This window comes from Nyctereutes procyonoides, unplaced genomic scaffold (genome assembly GCF_905146905.1).
Source record: "Nyctereutes procyonoides isolate TBG_1078 unplaced genomic scaffold, NYPRO_anot_genome, whole genome shotgun sequence".
Taxonomy (NCBI): domain Eukaryota; kingdom Metazoa; phylum Chordata; class Mammalia; order Carnivora; family Canidae; genus Nyctereutes; species Nyctereutes procyonoides.
Window position 1 is genome coordinate 59221861 of NW_026575140.1, and position 16876 is coordinate 59238736.

At 42.3% G+C, this 16876-nt stretch overlaps 1 protein-coding gene and 2 pseudogenes across 1 annotated transcript in view; 1 reads left to right on the plus strand and 2 right to left on the minus strand.

Annotated features, from left to right (window-relative positions):
- UBE2G1 (ubiquitin conjugating enzyme E2 G1) overlaps window positions 1–16876 on the plus strand; it is a 103237-nt gene that overhangs the window by 52134 nt on the left and 34227 nt on the right. The window lies entirely within an intron of this gene.
- LOC129496794 (malate dehydrogenase, mitochondrial-like) lies at window positions 11097–12272 on the minus strand (annotated as a pseudogene).
- On the minus strand, window positions 13062–13146 carry LOC129498013 (U4 spliceosomal RNA; annotated as a pseudogene).

The following is a 16876-nucleotide window of genomic DNA, read 5'->3' on the forward strand; positions in this document are numbered from 1 at the left end:
GGAGATATTTTGCAAGGAAGGAACATCTAGCAAGGGTGACTAGAGGCTCCTCTTTTTTTTTTTTTTTAAGATTTTATTTATTTATTTGGGAGAGAGCACAGAAGCAGGGGGAGGGGCTGGGGGAGAAGGAGAAGCAGACCCCTGGCTGAGCAGGGAGCCTGGTGCCCACGCACAACTCGATCCCAGGACCCAGAGATCTTGACCAGAGCCGAAGGCAGGTGCTTCCCCGATGAAGCCCCCAGAGGATCTTTAGTTATGTTGAAGGGACTGGTCGTACATGGAAGGGGAGTCAGAGAGTAAGTCTTGACCCTGTATGGTTCAGGAAATGGGGGAGGTTGTGAAGAGAAAGAACGAGTAGGATGAAAGTAGACTCAGTACTCATCCTGCCATAAAAGTAGCTTTATTTTCTGATTATAAAAATATTAATATTGCTTTTTATAGTGTCCCTCCCATTTTTTTTCAAAAATACTAAAAAGCTATATATAGAGAAAACCATTTTGCAACGTTTTCTCAAGTACTGTATTTTTTGTTAAGATGCTATATATTTATTAGAGAGAGAGCATGTGCACCCGGGTGGAGGGGTAGGGGGAGAGGGACAAGCAGACTCTGCACAGAGTGGGGTGGGGGGCATCGAGGTACCCATCCCAGGACCCTGAGACTGCGACCTGAGCTGAGATCAAGAGATCAAGAGTCAGGACCCTGAGACTGCCACCTGAGCCGAAATCAAGAGATCAAGAGGCGGTGGCTCAAGTGACGGAGCCCCCAGGCGCCCCTCAGGGGTGGTGTTTTGAGCACAGCAGCAGAGGCTTTAGGGTAGCCTGTCGGCTTTTCTCTGTGAGCAGTTAGCCTGGCATTTTTTTCTTGTTCTGTGAAATGAAAATATAAGATGGCTTTCATTTCTAAGAAAGGGCCTGCTTTAGAGATTACAGAGCTGGTTTCCAGTATTATCCTCTTTACTAAAAAGATGTGTAGTAGCCTCACTGTCAGCAGTGGCTGTTTTCCGGTGATATGTAATGTCCGCTGTCTCCAAGACCAGCCAGGACTTGCTCAACAACCTGACTTTCCTACTGAATCCTGTCCTCTCACCTCCTCCCACCTTGCACAACACCAAATGCCTGTTGCTGTGTCCACATGGTGCTTGGCGGCGTCCGTGCTGACTGGTTATAAATTTGTTGTACGGAGGGCTTCTCTCTTCTCCAGAACAGCCATCTGTACCTCCTGCATTTTTATTTCTCTTGCATAGAAACAGTCTTATGTGTGGTTGTGGGAAGTGTGATCACAGTCAGACTCCTGTCTTTGGTTTTGTTTGGGCCTGTGCTCCTCTGGGCCCCTTGCTCATGTTTACCTGTGTTTTCACAGGACATCCCACTGAGAAGCCGCTTTGGCTTCATGTGGAGATCACTGTACTGTGTGCTTGCTGGTAAAGGTTGTGTTGCTCTCACTCCATTTCTGGCCATGCAGCAGGGTTCTCTCCTTTTGTTGATGTGATGATAATGAGAAAAAAAAACACCTACAAATAAAATGAATGGTAATTAGAAGAACATCATCTATCAGTACCACTGAGGGAAAGGTTTGAAGAGGAGTTTAAGATGATGGGGGAGGCTTGCCATAATGAATTAATACATATAAGTAAAAAAAAATACACATAAGTAATATGTTAACATAGTGGTATGTTACTGCTGTCCCCACCCTGTCACACCTATGATTCTCCTCTTGGGAAGAAATCTTGGCCCCGCCTGTTTCTCCCTGCGGCAAGGGAGGACATTGTGGTAGAACCAGGAATCAGTATTGTGTTTAGTATGCATTTGTGATGCAGCATCTTGATTTGTATCACCCATCCTAGATTTTACTTTGTGTGTTGCCTTTTTTTGGTATTTGTTACGTGAATCCACTAACACGTGCAGCAGAAGTATGTTAAAACTCGATCATGTGTTAGTAATCTTTTTTTTTTTAAGTAAGCTCTACCCCCAACATGGGGCTTGAACTCTCAACCTTGAGATCAGGCATTGCAGTGCTCCACTGACTGAGTCAGCCAGGAATGATTTTTTCCTATCATTCATTTCTGTGTAGACAAAGCTGTTAATTGACTGGTGTGACTTTTGAGTTCCATGTCTTGCTTAGTCCCGCTAGTGAATAAAAAAATCAAAACTAAATTATTTTAGTTTGAAAATTATTAAAAACTTTAAAATAATTTAAAAATTATTATAGCTTATATATAAATGTATAATGTGATATAAGTCTTAGACTTATTCCTCTCTTCCCCAATGGATAATTCTATAAATTCCCAAAGAGCCTGTTTTTGTCTAGCATGTTGTATTGATCTGTTTATTCTGATATTCATGTCACTTACTCATGTGACATGAATTATAACTATTATGAAGATTATAAAGCTTCCTGTTTCATTTGAGCCTATTATAACTATGGTATCAAAATCTGACAGCGTGGAAACACTCTGGACCAGAGGGTGGAGGAGGGGTGGGCAGAATGGGTGGGGCGTGGGGGATCCAGGCATCCAGATACAGAAGGGATAAGCCTCAAAAGTAAAAGGCACAGTGCAAGGAAGATAGTCAGTGATACTGTAGCAGCCTTTAGGGTGACAGGTGCTGGCTACACTATGGTGAGCATAGAATGAGGTATAGAGAGGCCGAATCATTGTGTTGTACACTGAAACTAAGGTAACATTGTGTGTCAACTGTGCTCAAATAAAAACGTTTATTAAAAAAGAAAAGCACTCTGGACCAATCCCAGTATAGATGCCAGATCCTCAGTAAGATCTTAGCAAGTTGAAGCCTGCAGAATAGTAAATGACCAGTGGGATTCCACTTAGGGATGCGAAGGTGATGCATTACTGTTCCTGCTGGTACTGTACATTAGTACATTAAAGGAGAAGCAGTCCCATGTGATTGTGGGTCAGCAATAACATAATGTATATATTATATATATTATATGTTATATTTCAAAAGGCATATTTTGTTTGAAAATATGTTTGAAAAATAGTTTGAGGGGATCCCTGGGTGGCTCAGCGGTTTGGCACCTGCCTTTGGCCCACGGAGTGATCCTAGAGTCCCGGGATCGAGTCCTGTGTCGGGCTCCCGGCATGGGGCCTGCCTCTCCCTCCGCCTGTGTCTCTGCCTCTCTCTCTCTTTCTGTGTGTGTCTATCATAAATAAATAAACGAATGAATGAATGAATGAAAAATAGTTTGAAAAAATTCAACTTTCATTCTTTACATTTTAAAAACCAAACAGCAACAACAAAAAAAGCAATTTAGAGCCATAGAAAAAGAATGAAACTGCTTTAATGTGTAAATAATAGTTGTTGAAAATCAGCAGTAATTAATATGTAATATTTAAAAATCAGGAATAATAAAAAGGTGTACATCGCTACTGTTGATTGTATTTTTAATAATGTTCTAGCTGATATAGGAAAATGAGACAAAAAGCAAGAGAGAAATAATGGAAACAAAGTAAAACCAAATGATACGTTATCAAAGACAGATCTCCTTTAAAATTCCAGGAAAATCAACTGAAAGTTAGAAAAGAGGACTAAGATGGATTATTTGAATATAATACTTAAAATTGAAAATTTTATTATTTTTTTAAAGATTTTATTTATTTATTCATGAGAGACACACAAAGGCAGAGACACAGGCAGAGGGAGAAGCAGGCTCCCTGCGGGGAGCCCCATGCAGGACTCAATCCCAGGACCCCAGGATCATGACCTGAGCCAAAGGCAGGTGCTCAACCACTGAGCCACCCAGATGTCCCTGGAAATTTTACTTAATAAATGAGTTAAGAAAAACGAGCGTCTTTTTTAAAAAGATAAATGACAAGAACATGTTATTTATTTGTAATTTGTGTATAAAATAAAGCTCACCGGGATCCCTGGGTGGCGCAGCGGTTTGGCGCCTGCCTTTGGCCCAGGGCGCGATCCTGGAGACCCGGGATCGAGTCCCACATCGGGCTCTCGGTGCATGGAGTCTGCTTCTCCCTCTGCCTGTGTCTCTGCGCCTCTCTCTCTCTCTCTCTCTCTCTCTCTCTCTCTCTGTGACTATCATAAATAAATAAAAAAAATTAAAAAAAAATAAAGCTCACCTCACTAATAATTTGACAGTAAGTTATATTTTTTGCCTACCAAATCAAAATGCAAAATATTGTTTGGAACTGTAGTGAATTTTTTTTTTTTTTTTAGCTGTAGTGAATTTAAAACAGCTTTAAGGAAGGACTTTACTAAGTAGAATTTAACACATATCCACACTAACATTTTAACTCTGAGATGCATTCTGCATCTGTATAAACCATTGGCTTAAAAAATACCTGCTTCTGAGTTCTTCATTTATAAGGAAGATCACGAGAGGACATTCTGCTTCAGCGTACCTCTGAGCACTGGGTGGGCTTTGTGCAAAGGTTTCATTGATGACTGAAAACTAAATTTGACCATGCTGGTCATTCAGATTGTTAATGGAGTAACACGCAGGGAGTGATAGGGACGCAGCAAGGGAGTTGCCTTCTCTTGCGTGCTGGTGTCTCAGATGTGTGCGTAGAGGTTGGCTTCCAACTTAAGTGATGAGAGTTTGGGTGCTGTAGCCATCTGGGCCTTGGCTCTGAATCCCACAGCATTCTGTAATGTTGAGCGAGGCAGGGTGGGGGCTGTTACGTGTTCACTGAGTCTTCACCTGATGATGTGTTACTGCATCTCATTTTTTTTGTGAAATTGTTTCATTCGTCCTTTTTTTTTTTTTAAAGATTTATTTATTCATTACACACAGAGAGAGAGAGAGAGAGAGAGAGAGAGAGAGAGAGAGAGGAGAGGCGCAAGAGCCACAGGCAGAGGGAGAAGCAGTCTCCATGCAGGTGTGGAGCCCGATGTGGGACTCGATTCCAGGTCTCCAGGATCAGGCCCTGGGTGGAAGGTGGCACTAAATCGCTGAGCCACTCGGGCTGCTCATCATTCTTCCTTTTACAGGCAGTGGAATGCAGTTCAGCCAAACACTGGTTAGCAGAGGAAAGACAGCTTCCTTTGCTCTGGTTCCAGCCCCTTCCTGGTTGCCTTCAGAACTACCTGCTCTGTTGCAGATGGTCTGCGCCACCTGCCTCGAGCCTTAGTACCTCTTTTTTCTTTAAATTTCTTTTTACTTTTTATTTTTATAGTATAGTTGAATTCCTTTTTTTCTTTAGGGATCTGCTGTTTTCCCCAATTGGAAATAGTTTACATGTTTGACTCTCCGTAGACATTTTATCTGGGCTTTGTGGAATGCTTGTCTTAGGTCGTTACAGGTGCCCAGAAAAGCTAGTAGAGATTTTAAAGCACACGTGTGCGCTCACACTGTCTGCTTTTATCTCCTGCATATTTTTGAAAAGACTCACTACCATTAAGTTCTTCCTTTTCCCACTTTGCCTAAAATATGGTTTTCCCAGTCATAAAAACAAGTATTATAGAGAATTTAGGGAAGTTTAGGGGTGTAATTTTTAATAGTTTATTTGGACTCTTTTCTAGGTGCTCTGTAGCCAACTTAGGAGTTTATGTATGCATATAACAAATGACAATAAGACTCTCAGTTTGGATTATTTCAGCTTCTGGGTAGATACTCAGGGGGAGTGAAAAACTTTATAAGGAAATGCTGTTACAGATGAGTCCGAAGCCAAGTAGTGAGTTAGGGCTTGATCGCCTTCCCGTCCAGGGTCCACTAATAATTGGCTTTCCAGATCCTGGGGAAAAGATGGATTATTTAATAAAATTCCCCGGAACACCTGACTAGTCCTATTTGAGATAGGTAGATGGGAACTGGATTTGTATCTTTATGTTTACATAAATTATAAAAGGATCATGATAGTTATTAGTGTTTCCAATGTGCTGAGCAGTAGGTTAGACACTGTACACGTGTGAGTATATTCTTCAGACATGAAGTAGACACTGTTATCCTCCTTTTACAGATTTGGAACCTGACTGTAGACAAACTATTAGCCAGTAATTGAAATAAAACAAAAGATAAAAAGACCATTAGAAGAAAATAATCAAGTATTTTTTAGTCTGGAGCAGAGGGAAGGGGGTATTTCTAAGCATGATGAACGAAGGATCCATGAAGAATATTGACTTTTTTTTAAGTTACATTGCTTGAACTTCTGCTTAGCAAAACACTAAAATTTGCAAAGCTAAATAAAGCAAATAAAAAGTATTTTAAAACAAAATGGCAGTTATCCAGAGCCATAATGTTTAAAAGGCTCAAATCAGTAAGAAGCTGAATCACTTAATATAAAAAAAAGGGGGCAAAAAATATAAATAGGTAATGCATGTAAAAAATATTAATTATTAGTGCTCAGTGGGAAAAGGATAATACCCAGTGTTAGCAGTGCTGTAGGGAAATAGGTACCTACAGTGTTTTTAGGGATATAAGTTGAAATAAACTTTTTATGATTGATGTGAATGTTCCTTTGACCATAGTTCAACTAATAGAAGTTTATTTAGTTAATTTAGTTAATTTTTTAAAAGATTTTATTTATTCACAAGAAACACAGAGAAAAAGAGAGGCAGAGACACAGGCGGAGGGAGAAGCAGGCTCCATGCAGAGAGCCTGACGTGGGACTCGATCTCAGGTTTCCAGGATCAGGCCCTGGGCTGAAGGCAGTGCTAAACTGCTGAGCCACCTGGGCTGCCCCAACTAACAGGAGTTTAGATTTGGGGTATACTTCCTCATAGGTACTAGGACAGCACAAGAATGCTCTATGGCAGTGTTATCTATACCTGGAAAAAAAAATAGGAGGAACCAAGTATCTAATGTATATGCCATACCTACATGACCACATGGTATAAAGTGATTCCATTTTCTGTACATAAGGGGTGTTGTTCAAAACCAGAATGTGTATAGCAAACTGTTAACAGTGTTTATTTTTGGAGGATGAGAAGGTAGAGTGATTAACTGCTTACATTTTATTTTCCTGTGTTATTTTAGAATGAATGGCGTTTTTTATAATTAAGAAAATAGAAGTAAAAATAAAGTTGAGGGATGCCTGGGTGGTTCAGTGGTTGAGCATCTGCCTTTGGCTCATCAGACTCCCCATGGGAGCCTGCTTCTCCCTCTGCCTATGTCTCTGCCTCTCTGTTTCTCATGAATAAATAAATAAAATCTTAAAAAAAGAATAAAGTTGAAAGAACCCTACCACGCACATAGTAATAACCATCACTGACATTTGACAAACAGCATTCCAGACACTTTGAATGCATATGTGCAGGTGGAAACACAGAGTTATCATATGCATGCCAGTTAAAAATCTTAACTAGATTGCATTTGACTGAAACAAAACACAACAAGCTAAAAGGTGTTATTGGAAACCTGATTGAACCATAGATTCCTGAAAGAGCCGGAGAGTGGATAGGAGAGATTATGAAGGCCTCTGGGTGGTTGTGAGAGAAGGCATTCATTTCTTGGTCACCTGGCCCAGGAACAAACATACACATGTTCTCCTCCTTCCCTGTCTTCCCTTTCCTGATTTTTTTTTTTTTGGGGGTGGGGTGGGGTGTAAGTTTTATTTTTACATGATCAGGGTTTATAACCTAATTTTAAAAGTTTAGAACCAGTCATGGTGCTTTAGTTTGAGTTACGTATTTACATGGGGTCAGTGAGTACGCTGGTCTTTTTAGTCTGGCTTTTCTGTTGCATAATTCTTTATTTTGATTCATTTCCCAGCAGTTACTCCAGGCAGTGCCATGTACTTCTGGAGTCCTTAGCTCTTGGTGTTGGGGAACACTTACTGCCCTCGTTCCCTGGCCACCTCTTCTGGTTCCGTATCTGTGGTGCTCCCCTGGTTGCTCCCTCCTGAAGGGAGTGCTGCAGAGATGACTGGGCTGCCCTGCCCCGGGCCTGCCCTGCCCCTGCCCTTGCCCTTGCCCTGCCCCTGCCTTGCCCACCCCACCGCTTCTCGGTCACCGCACACGTGCTCTGGTGGCCTGCGTTTGGTGCCATGGTTTTCCTGGCCTGTGTGGTGTGTTATCAGGCTGTGTATTTAGTTAGTATGGGAGAGTTTTATTTATTTGTGGCCTTTTTATATTCTCATCCGTTTGTGAATACCAGATCTCCCTTTATTGTCTTCACTCCGTTCAAGTGTATAATCGTTTACCTCCTTAACATTAGGACCATGATTTATTTACTAGAGATGCTAAGAAACATTTGTCCTTTCTAATATGACAGTAATCCCTGTCTGTTTTTTCTCATTTTGTTTCTTTTCTAAGTTTTTCTTGCTTGCCTTGAAGGTGTCTGTTGCTTTATAAATAATGCCTTCTTTCAAATCATTGAAAATTTTTAAAATTTTATTTTTATTTGAGAGAGCACAAGTGAGCACACAAGTGGAGGGCAGAAGCAGACTCCCCACTGAGCAGGGTGCCCATTGCAGGACTCGATCCCAGGACCCTGAGATGATGATTCCAGCTGAAGGCAAACACTTCACCGACTATGCCACCCTGGTGCCCCTCAGGTCTTTTTTTTTTTTTTTTAAAGATATATTGCAGTATTTTCTTTGAGACTCTTTATCTGAGTCTTCCTGGATTTTTATATGTGTTATTAGATGGCTTAAGTCAACTTGAACTGAAATGGCATAGAGATTCAAAAACATCATTATTGTGCTGTGAGATTTTTTTTTACTGTGAGTCTCCTGTTGACAGTAACAGGGATGGTAGGGAGCGGTCAGCTTCACTTGGAGGTTGTTGAGACCACAGGTGTAGGTGAATACAAAAGAAAGCAAATTCCAGGTATTGATAAATTAGAGTAATTTAACCTAGTTTCATTGTACAAAAAAAGGTAGATAAGGAGATAAGGTCTGCTAGATACTGAGTAAAACAGAACCTGGTTTTGAGAATTTTATACCCAGAAACCTTAATTTAATTTGGGCAATACTTAAGAAAATCAGGATGTAGGATGTAGTAAAGTGATTGACTCTCACCTGCATTCCTGGCAGTAGGAACAGACTTTCCCTGTTCACCTACCCTGGGCGGATGGGTGGCTGGGATTGTGCGCTGCCACTGCCACTGCTGCAGTCGCTGCGAACAGCCTTTAACCTTTGTATTCCCAGTGATGTGGTTGAAGCTGGAAGGAAAGTTGAGGACCTTGGCTGTGCCCTATTCAGGGAGGGGAGGGGGCAGAAGTCGGCAGAGTCCAACTGGATGTGAGCTTAGAAAATACAACTCTTCGAAAGGAGAAATAAGTACCCTTAGTTGGAAGGGATAGGAGTTGAGCTAGAATGAAGTATGGATACAAAAGGACATTTGGGGGATCCCTGGGTGTGGCTCAGCAGTTTAGCACGGCCTTTCGTCCAGGGTGTGACCCTGGAGTCCCGGGATTGAGTCCCGCATTGGGCTCCCTGCGTGGAGCCTGCTTCTCCCTCTGCCTGTATCTCTGCCTCTCTCTCTCTCTCTCTCTCTCTCTCTCTCTCTCTCTCTCTCTCATAAATAAAATCTTAAAAAAAAAAAAAAACAACCAAAAACAAAGGACATTCGGCTCCTCCAGATTTATGGAAGGGCAAGAGTGTACCAGGTGTCAGGAGCTAGAGTTCTGTTAGAACCTCTCTTGCTGTTGCTTACTTTTTTCATTTATCTCAATTTTGGCTTCATTTTCTCATACCACCCTTCTCCTTGAGATTTGAACAGCTGCCATGCTTCATGGCACAGCTTCCCCATGGAGTTGGGACTTCCTTTCTTTAATGCCAGTTTGAAAAATCATCCAGAAGATCTCATTCTTCTGGCTTGAGTCTGTATTCATTCACTCATTCTTATGGCCCTGCATGTGGGTCTTTGTTGGACAGCTCCTACTGGAACTAAACAGTTGAGTGTGATGTGTTAGATGTAGGGTAGGTAGTATTTCCCCAGACTTCAGAATTCTAAAGAACATTGATTATTCTTTTGGTAACCTGTAGCCCAGTGAGCAGTTTTAAAGGAAGAGCTGTTGTAGGTTTTACCATGCTTTACCAGTGAGGGGGATGAGACTCAGAAGGAATGAATATGAGAGAGAGAGAGAAAGAAAGGAGCAAGAAACAACTCATTCATCATTACAAGGCCAGGGAGTGAGTTGGCATTCACACCCAGGTCTGACTGACATAATACTGTATCATATTGATGAACTAATGGAAGCTTGGAGGAAACAAATGTTTTCTCTATTTATTTGGGTTACTTGGTTTGTGGTGACTTAAATGTTTTAAATTAAATGGTAATTTATTCTTACAATAAGGTCAAAATTATTTTAATAAACCACCTCGATACTTAGGAGGAGTCATTAGATGGTATCTGGATAAAAGGTTCTGTTTGTTATTTCAAAAGTTCAAAAATAAGCCAGTGTAAAAATAATCACTTACAGAATTGCATCTTCGAGCCAGTTATGTGTTATAGAAACAGACTGGACAGGAATGCACATTTCCTGGACCAGGAGGCCACAGCCACCCAGACACAAAGGAAGGTCACTGCTTGGCTATAAATATCAGTTTGTATTTGGCTTTGTAGCAGTTAGACTTAACCAACCATTGGTTTTGGCAACGTGTATTTATAGTTAAAGTAGCTTATTTCCTTAAGAGTAAAGTATAAAATGATACATAGTTAGGTCTTTGAATGTTGTTGTTCTAAGACCTCATATTTTTGCTGAGGCTCAATGATAGCGTGTTTTCATGTGATTGATAAAAAATTGTAAAGCATTATTTTTAGAGACATTAGAGTGCCTTTTAAGCATTTTTTTTAACTATTTGAGAAAAATTTTAGGCATATAGTAACACAAGAGTAGACTGATTGGTACCTGACTCTCCATGTACTCACCTAGCCTCAGGAATTAGTAGGTTGTGAGCAGTTTTATCCATCCCATATGATTTTGAAGCCCATCACAGAATCATGTATCATTTTTCATTTGCCTATAAACATTTCAGTATATGTCTCTAAAAAATGGGGATAAAAGACCAGCCTGTTACCACAACCACATTTTTAAAAGCTAATAATTGGTTAATATCATAAATGTTATATTAGTAACTTAATATTATCTAATATCTACTTAGCCTTCAGTTTTTTGCATGTGTCATATATTTTTTTAAAACTTTTTTTTTAAAAAAAAAAGAAAATGGAAGCCTGCTTTTATTGACACACACACTGACAGACTTGCGATTGGAAGGGGCGGTGACGTTAACATGACACTGGTGGTTAACGCAACGGAAACATGAGGACAGGAGATGGCTTTGCAGGGACATGATGCCTTCATAAGTTAGGGAAACGGACTGCTAGCTGGCTGCCCTTTCATTTCATGTTCTTCACAAACTCCTCTCCCTTTTTGATGGAGGCCTTCAGCTCGGGGATGGCTTCTGCTATCATCTTCTCTTCAAAAGGGGAGATCTTGCCAATGCCTAGATTCTTCTCGATGCCCTTTTTCCCCAGCAGTAAAGGTGTGGAAAAATAGGCACAGTCTGCTTCCTGGGATTTAACAAAGGAACATTCGACAACTCCTTCCTTCCCATTCATTGCATCCACAAGGGAGAAGACAAACCGAGCTCCAGCGTATGCCATGGACAGGGTGGCAGAGCCTGCTCCAGCTTTGGCCTTCACCACCCCCGTGCCGGCCCCCTGAATCCGCCCAGTGATGGCTGTCAGCTGGTCCTGGGGAAGGTCCACCTTGGGAGTGCACTGAGAGATCAGGGGGATGATGGTCTTCCCAGCATGACCGCCAATGACAGGAACATTGACTCGCGCGGGATCCAAACCCTTTAGTTCTGCAATGAAAGTGCTGGCCCTGACAATGTCCAGGGTCGTCACCCCGAAGATTTTATTGGGGTATTAAGCTCCGTGTTTCTTGAAAAACTCCGTTGCAATTGGGATGGTGGAGTTGACCGGATTTGAAATGACGCAGATCATGGCCTCAGGGCAATGCTGGGCGCAGGCAGCAGTCAGGGTGGCCACAATTGAGGCATTGGTGTTGAACAGGTCATCCCGTGTCATGCCTGGTTTTCTTGGGACTCCGGCTGTAATAACCACCACATCGCAGCCTTTGAGGCAATCCGGTAGCTGCTCAGGTCCGAGGTAGCCTTTCACGGTTGCTCTGGTCTCGATGTGGCTCAGATCTGCGGCCACTCCGGGTGTATGAGCAATATCGTAGAGGGTCAGGCAGCTCACTAAGGGGCTGTTCTTGAGAAGCAGCGCGAGGGGCTGCCCAATTCCTCCGGAAGCCCCAAGCACAGCTACTTTAGCACTGTTCTGGGCCGAGGTGCTGAAGCTGCGGCGGAGAGCGGTGCCGGCAGGGCGGGCGAGGGCGGAGAGCATGGTTGGTTGGAGTGGGCAGGGAGCCGAAGAGCAGGCGCAGGAGCCGGCGGCTGGCAGGTGACCTTTTTTTAAAACTCTTGAGTTTAGTTCTCTCTTCCGTTCCCCATGTGGTATGTTTATTGAAGCTTTTCCAGGCCCTGCCTTTTAAAATTTCCCTGCAGTGTGGTCTTTGCTGATGGTGTGTGTCCCGTGCTGTGCGTAACCACATTTCTCTGTGTGTTTCTGAAATTGGTAATTGTGTCTGGGGGCATGGACAGGCTCAGGTTTGTGAGCGAGGTGAGATCACTTCCTGAATGGTGGTTTATCAGGAGATACATAATGACTGGTTGTCTTCCTTTTTATTTGTTTTTATTTTTATTTTTTTAAGGATTTTATTTATTTATTCATGAGAGACAGAGACACAGGCAGAGGGAGAAGCAGGCTCCGTGCAGGGAGCCAGACATGGGTCTCTATCCCAGGTCTCCAGGATCACACCCCCGGCTGCAGGCAGTGCTAAACCACTGTGCCACCGGGGCTGCCCTGTCTTCCTTTTTAAAATGCCTGGACCAAAATGACAGTATGGCAATGTGTCCATTTTTCATTTTTTAACTGGATTATTTCTATGGAGAGATACCTCATTTGATCAAATTGTAATTACTATTTGATTACTTGGTAGTATAATTTTGTATAGAAAAGTAAGAATAAATCTTGAATCTTATGCCGTTTTTAATTGGTTTTCAAAACAACAAAATGGTTTATTAGCATCATTGATACTCATATTGTCTCATATGTGGCCAGTGGGAACCTCTCTAAGTTGGATGAATCCTTTTCAATTAGCAATAATCACACCTCAGATAAACCTCATTGGCCTATGATACTGCCACCGCACAAAGCTTGGATGAGTCCTTTGAAGAAGACCATAGTATTATTTGACAGCTTCCTTTTGATTTGGCGTGTATGACCTGAGCCTAGGACATGTGCTTTCAGAGACCTGTACTTAGCCATTTCTCTGAGTATTCCCTGGTCCCCGTAAGTAGTAAATCCTATCTGGAGCCATATTCTGGGCACTAGTGATGCTTGTTTCTACAGGGCTGGTCATTGTTCCTAGACCTTTCTGTGGACAGAGCACAGAATTTTTTTTTTTTTTTAAGATTTTATTTATTTGTTCATGAGAGACACAGAGAGAACCAGAGACATAGGCAGAGGGAGTAGCAAGCTCCGGGTGGGGAGCCCGATGGCGGGACTCTATCCCAGGACCCCGAGATCCCACCCCGAGCCAAAGGCAGATGCTCAACTCCTGAGCCACCCAGGCATCCCCAGAGCTTAGATTTTTTAAAGCTTTATCATGAATTCATACTGAAACTTGTATTCAAATTCAGAAGTATAGTTCTTATTTTTCATATGCAGCCCCTATTCCCATTCTCTTTTATCTCTCAGTAATGACCTATTGTAAAAGTCTGCTCATGCATTATTGTCCATCACTTATACCTCTCCCTGTTGTCATCCTTGTACCTGTACCTATTGTTATTCTCAAGGACATTTCCTTGTCCTTGGTTTGTTTTTTGTTCATTTTTTGTAGACTTACCTGCTATGTTGCAAACAGTGTCTCCTTTGTACGAAGCTTTACTGTTGTGCTGGGTTTAAAATATTTGGTGCAGTACAGTCTGTCGAGCTTTGCCTGTTGGAGGTAGCTTAGGGGGGCCGCCTCCAACCCAAAATTATGTAAGAAAAACAATCCTATATTTTTTTTTCATTAAGTTTATTGGTTAGTTTTGTCTTGTAGTCCATCCAGATTTGAATGTATTGGGAGGTATCCCTGTTAACATTTGAATGTTGGTAGGATGTTGAAACATTTTCTTTGGCCTTTCTCATTAAACACCCATGGGAATTTTTTTTTTTAAGTTTTATTTATTCATCAGAGAGAGAGAGAGAGAGAGAGAGAGAGAGGCAGAGACACAGGCTGAGGGAGAAACAGGCTTCACGCTGGGAGCCCCATGTGGGACTCCATCCCGGGTCTCCAGGATCACACCCTGGGCTGAAGGCGGCGCTAAACCGCTGAGTCACCAGGGCTGCCCGGATTTTTTTTTTTTTAAGATTTTATTTATTTATTCATGAGAGAGAGAGAGAGAGAGAGAGAGAGAGAGAGAGAGAGAGGCAGAGGGAGAAGCAGGCTCCACATAGGGAGCCCGATGTGGGACTCGATACCAGGACTCCAGGATCACGCCCTGGGTCAAAGGCAGGTGTTAAACCGCTGAGCAACCTGGGAATCCCCTACCCGTGGGAATTTTATCTACGTGTGGCTACTATACTTTTCCATTTACAGGCCTTAGAAAAAGTTTCCACTTGTATTTTTTCCCCTTACCTTCTTTTTGTCACCTCTGTGTTGCCTAAATGGCTCCTGCCTTTCCATTATTCTGACACTGGTTATGCCTGGGGCCTTTTTGGCTTTCCTTTACTGAACCCAGTGGATTGATTTTAGATCTCCTCTTTCTTGAGTAGTGTGTTTATTATTGTTGGCAACTTTCTCCATTGGCTTCTTTAATATAATTCTCTCTTGGGTTTCCTCCTGCTTCTCTGTCTTCCCATTCTTAGTCACTTTTATGGCCTCTCTTTTTTTTTTAATCCTCAAATATTGGTATCTCTAGAATTCATTCTGTTAGATCTTCTATATAGACTTCATACTTATGGCTCATCCTTGATGATGCTATCAATCTTGAGACTTCAGTTCCAACAATATTCTGATTATCCCCCTCCCAAGTTTCTCTCTTTAAGAATTAACAAAAAAACACAGTGTATTTATGCCCATAGGTTTTTAAAACTAAGCCTATCATCAGGAATGCCTGGGTGGCTCAGTCGGTTAAGCATCTGACCTGTGATTTCTGCTCAGGTCATGATCTCAGGGTGGTGAGATGGAGCCCCACGTCAGGCTCTGTGCTGAAGCGTGCATCTTGCCTTAGATGCTCTCTCTTGCCTTCCCTCTGTCCCTCCTCTCCATTCCGGTTCATATTCTCTCTCTCTTAAAAAAACAAACTGGGGACGCTTGGGTGGCTCAGTGGTTGACAACGCGTCTGCCTTTGGCTCAGGATGTGATCCTGGGGTCCAGGATTGAGTCCTGCATCAGGCTTCCTGCATGAGGCCTGCTTCTCCCACTGCCTATATCTCTGCCTTTCTCTCTCTCGTTTCTCTCATGAATAAATAAAATCTTAAAAAAAAAACAAAAACAAAAACAAAACTGTTAGACCCATCATCGTTTCTTTTTCTCAACCCTCAAATGAATACATCTTCCTGATGCTGGTGGGCCGGATCCCCAGCTGCACAGGATAGAAATAAAATGTGAGCCAGCAGGAGGTAAAAGCGGAGTTTATTGAAGGCTAGAGAGAGCACAGGTGTGGACAGTGTCTGGGAGACTTAGAGAGGAAAGGAGATTCCTGTCCTCTGGGCCTAGGGTTTTTTATTGAGGATTGTGGTCCAGTGTATATGACCTCAGGCATCCAGTAACAGGCTTGACCAAGAGAGGAGGGTCCAGGTGTTACTCCTTGGAGCCAGGGAGCTTGGTGTTCAGTAGTCTCGTGCCTGCGGTCAGGAACATGCATATGGTAGCTTCGTCCAGTCATTCTTACCTGGTCATTCCTTAGACGTGGTCTGACTCCTTGTCCCTTGCAAGGAGGACACACGCTGTCTGTTTTCTGAGGCCTGTGTGAAGTGGGGGTGCAGGTCCCAGCAAAATTAGAAGCAGGAAAAGGAGCAGAAAGCAGAGTTGCATGGGGTCCTCAGTTCCCTCTTTCATGCCCGTAAGTCTCATTTCTGAGAAGGAGCAGACTTCTACTCTGTTGCTCTGCAGAGAAACCTGTTTATTTTTGAAAATTGATATAAAATTAAAATGACATCTAAGCTGTTTTCAGGTGGACAGTTCAGTTGTATTGAGTGTATTCACAGTTTTGTGCAAACCACTGTCTTTTCAGTTCCTAACCATTTTCCATCACCCCACAGACACCCACCGTGTCCGTTTCCCCTTCCCCTCATCCATTGGCAACTCTGCTCTGCTTTCCATCTCCACGGACTCACCTTTTCTGGACGTGTCCTATAAATGGAGTCCTACAATATATGACCTTAGGTGTCTGGTTTCTTTCAATGAGCCTGGTGATTCTGAGGTTCATCTAGGTTGTAGCATATGTCAGTATTTCATTCCTTTTAGTTGTCAAGTATTCCATTGTACACGCACCAGAATTTGTTCTTCCATGGACGTTTGGGTTTTTCCACCTGTGACTATCATGAATAATGGTGACACATAAACATTTTTGTGAAACTTGTATGTGGACAGATGTCTTTGTTTCTCATGGATAGATACTTAAGAGTGAACTAGTGGGTATTTGGTAACTTTGTGTTTAACTTTTGGAGGAATTCTGTGTCATTTTAGACTTGTTATTTTAACCTGCACATCACCAAGTTTAGTTGGTTGATTTTTTTTATCCTAAATGTCCCTGTTCCCTGCCAATATTCCCACTGGCATCTACTAAAGGTACACTTTCCAGGATTACCTTTAAGGCTTCCTTTTTCTTTGGTTTTTGTCATCATTACAGCTGTATTCTCTGTCATCTTTTATGCTCTGCAAGATTTGTTTTTGG